The 4,132-nt window shown below is 42.5% G+C and overlaps 1 pseudogene; it reads left to right on the top strand.

Annotated features, from left to right (window-relative positions):
• Positions 1-1,913: 1,913 nt before the first annotated feature.
• Positions 1,914-2,010, top strand: LOC123458319 (annotated as a pseudogene).
• Positions 2,011-4,132: the final 2,122 nt, after the last annotated feature.

Below are 4,132 nucleotides of genomic sequence, written 5' to 3'. Positions count from 1 at the left end.
TTTTTAAAAAAAGAAAAACATAGAAGTTAAAAAGAAGAAATAACTACAAAGCAGAATGTTATTAACACACATGGCTAATTATTAGATGGAATGGATGGCATACTTCAAAATAGATCCATGCTGAAAGGATTTTCAGGGCTGGAGAGATGGCTCAGCAGTTAAGGCACTTGCCTGCAAAGCCTAAAGACCCAGGTTCGATTGCTTAGTACCAACATAAAGCCAGATGCACAAAGTGGCACATGCATCTGGAGTTTGTTTGCAGCAGCTAGAAGACCTAGCACTCCCATTCTCTGTATCTTTCTCTCTCTCTCTCTCCCCCCCTACTCTCTTTCTCTGCTTGCAAATAAATAAATAAAAATAAATAGCTTTTAAAAATAATAATAATTTTCATTTGTAGGAAGAAATAAAAGAATATAAAGAAAGTCCAAACATTCCAGAATTTGCAAAAGCTTTTGTCCCCAGCTAGTGAAAGATTAAAGTAAGGACTTTTTTCAGCATTCCTTTCATACTCAATTTTCTCCTAGGCTCGTCTAATAGCAATATTTGTCATATTCTCCACTTGGCTTCCAGATTTCCACTCTCCAGTCCCCCCTTCACTGCTCACTCATTTCTATAGACTGTGGCTCTTTCCCATTCCCCAAACCTCTGACCACTATGGGCCTCCAAGCATTGCCCAAGGACATCTTTAAAGTTGATACATACACTGACTCCTTGGAGATCTTATGGCTTTAATCCTACAGGAGTGCTGATAAGATTCCTTGTTTTTAAACCTTTTATCAACAACCTCGTACATACAGACAGTATACCCTGATCATAACCCCTCCCACCACCCTGCCGTTTCCTCTTTGCAAGTACGCCCACCACAAAATCCCTTCTTCTTTGCAGCTAGACTCTCTTCCATTTTGATGGGGTTTTGTTGTTGTTGTTGTTGTTTGGTTTGGTTTGGTTTGGTTTTTCAAGGTAGGGTCTCACTCTAGCCCAGGCTGACCTGGAATTCACTGTGCAGTATCAAGCTGGCCTTGAACTCACAGCAATCCTCCTACCTCTGCCTCCTGAGTGCTGGGCTTAAAGGCATGCACTAGCACGTCCAGCTTGATTTTTTTTCCTTCTAATATTTAGGTCTTGTATAGGTAGCATCAGCTTTGGCAACACATATACTAAAATTGAAATGATACAGAGAAAGGATGGAGAGATGGCTCAGTGGTTAAAGGTACTTGCTTACAAAGCTTGATAGCCAGGGTTCAATTCCCAGTACTCACCTCAAGCCAGATGTACCAAGAGGAGCATGCAACTGGAGTTCCTTTGCAATGGCAAGAGGCCCTGGAACACCCATTTTCCACACCCTCTACTTGAAAATATATAAATAAATGAAACATTTTTTAAAAAGTAAATGAGGGGCTGGAGAGATGGCTTAGTGGTTAAGCACTTGCCTGTGAAGCCTAAGGACCCCGGTTCGAGGCTCGGTTCCCCAGGTCCCACATTAGCCAGATGCACAAGGGGGCGCACGCATCTGGAGTTTGTTTGCAGTGGCTGGAAGCCCTGGCGCGCCCATTCTCTCTCTCCCTCTATCTGCCTTTCTCCTTGTGTCTGTCACTCTCAAATAAATAAATAAAAAATGAACAAAAAATATTTAAAAAGTAAATGATTCAGGGCTGGAGAAATGGCTTAGCGGTTAAGCGCTTGCTTGTGAAGCTTAAGGACCCTGGTTCAAAGCTCAATTCCCCAGGACCCACATTAGCCAGATGCACAAGGGGGCGCATGCGTCTGGAGTTCATTTGCAGTGGCTGGAAGCCCTGGCGCACCCATTCTCTCTCTCTTTCTCTCTCTCTGTCCCTCTCTCTCTGTCTCTGTCTCTCTCTCTCTCTCTATCTGCCTCTTTCTCTCTCTGTCGCTCTCATATAAATAAATAAAAATAAACAAAAAAATTTTTTAAAGTAAATGATACAGAGAAGATTAGCATGGCCCCTGTGCAAGAATGGCACTCAATTTTATGAATTGATTTCCATATTTTAAAAATGAAAACATAAAATGAGTATCTCAACTTTAAGGTGTCCATAATTAAACCCATCAGCCTCTCCCATACCTGCCCTTCCAATGGGCTTCCTGATTTCCATAAATAAAAATCCCATCCTTCCAGTTTCAAAGCTGTTAATCTTGGTGATGGTTGATCTCTGGCTGGCAACTTGACTGGATTTAGAATCAGCATGGAAAACCTCTTGGCAAATGTTTAAGGATTTTCTAGATAAGGTTTAGGTGAGAAACCCCACTCTAATTGTGGGTGGTAGCTTTCAATGGGCTGGGGGGGTCCTGGACCCAATAAAATGAGAAAAGATAGCTTGGCACTAGCTTCATGCTCTTGGTATTTCCTCCCTTTTTTTAAAAAATTTTTATCAGCATTTTCCATGATTATAAAAAAAAATCCCATGGTAATTCCCTCCCTCCCCACCCCTCATCCTCCCTTTTGATGTGCAGATGTTACTAACACAGGCTTCCCCAAAATAAACCCTTTCCTTTCCTTCTGGTGAGGAATTTTGTACCAGCAGGGAGGAAGTAACTGATAGTGTCCTGTTTGTATCTTTTCCACCCCCAATCTATTACAAGCCAATTCACTCTATTTTTCTAAACACATACAGACTCTTCAAGCCCTTCTCTCTGTCTTCCCAGGATTACTACTATAGCCCCTAATGCCTCTCTCTACTTCTGTTCTCAATGCCACCTAAAGTCTATTCAAAATTTAGCATCCATCCCAGCATGGTGGCGCATGCCTTTAATCACAGCAGAGGTAGGAGGATTGCTGTGAGTTTGAGGCCAGCCTGAGACTACATAATGAATTCCAGGTCAGCCTGGGCTAGAAAGAGACACTACCTCAAAAAACCAAAGGGAAGAAAAAATTAGCAGCCAGTATTTCATTTCAAATAAGACTACTGTCCCATGATTCACAACTAGCTCAGAGAAAACAAAGTCCCTCCTTTCCTACTTTTGTTTATTTGTTTTACTTTGTTTTTTGGTCAGAATCTGACTAGGTAGCTCAGGCTGGCCTAGAACTCCAGATCCTCCTGCATCAGCCTACCAGGTGTTGGGGTAACAAGAGCATGCCAACATACCTGGTTCTCATTCTTTTATCTCTCTTTCTTTCTTTCTTTCTTTCTTTCTTTCTTTCTTTCTTTCTTTCTTTTTTTTATGAACTATTGAGTTTATTGTTTATTAGGGTTACTTACAGAGACTTCATCTGATTTCATCATTTGTTTCTCAACTCTTCCTTTAATCTGGTTGGAGCAACCCTTTTGCTTATTTTTCTCAAACATACCAAGCATGTTCCTATTTCATGGCTTCTGCAGTTAGTTTCCACTTTACCTACAGCACTCTCTTCTTTTCCTCTCCTTCAGTGTTTTTCTAGAACTTTGGGTCTCTTTTCTACACTATAATGCCCACAGCGCCCAGAGAGTATGTAGGACATAGACTTCCATTATATGTGAATCTCTGCAGAGGGAAAGCATACTGGTTGCAATCATCTTTCTTGATAGATTCAAAACCTGTTAGCCCAGAATTATCACAAATAGTGAGTATGGACTCCTTCTGACCAAATGAGAACTCAAAGTGAAGCCTGCCCATCCCCCTTGCCCTTCTGCAGAGGAAGCAGCAAAAAGGCACTATCTTAGAAGGACCCAGCACCTCTAAGCAGACATGACAGTTGCTGGCAGCTTGACCCTGGACTCGCTCCAAAACTGTGAGAAACTGCTGAAGCTTGGAAAGTAACCTTCCCAGCAAGCATGGGTGCCCAGTCGGTCGACACTGCAACATGACACTGTGGTCTTCAAATGTGTTAGATAGCCAATTTACAGCTCTCCTGGAACAAGGGGACCCATGTTCTTGACGGAGTACTGCCAAGCTAGAGAGCTTGGAAAAATATCCACTTTTCCTGACTTCCAGTCCCAGGCTGACAACCACAACAGCATGATTGATCACATGGTCTGGAGCTGGTGGTGAAGGCTTGAGTAAAAGAATATTTGGAGAGCTGGAGAGGTGGCTTAGTGGTGAAGGTGCTCGCCTACAAAGCCTAAGGACCTAGGTTCAACTGCCTAGAACCCTGGTAAGCCAGATGCACATGGTGACGCATGTGCCTAGAGACCAT

Source organism: Jaculus jaculus, chromosome 1 (assembly GCF_020740685.1).
Source record: "Jaculus jaculus isolate mJacJac1 chromosome 1, mJacJac1.mat.Y.cur, whole genome shotgun sequence".
Lineage (NCBI taxonomy): Eukaryota > Metazoa > Chordata > Mammalia > Rodentia > Dipodidae > Jaculus > Jaculus jaculus.
This window is presented reverse-complemented; position numbering and strand designations above follow the sequence as displayed.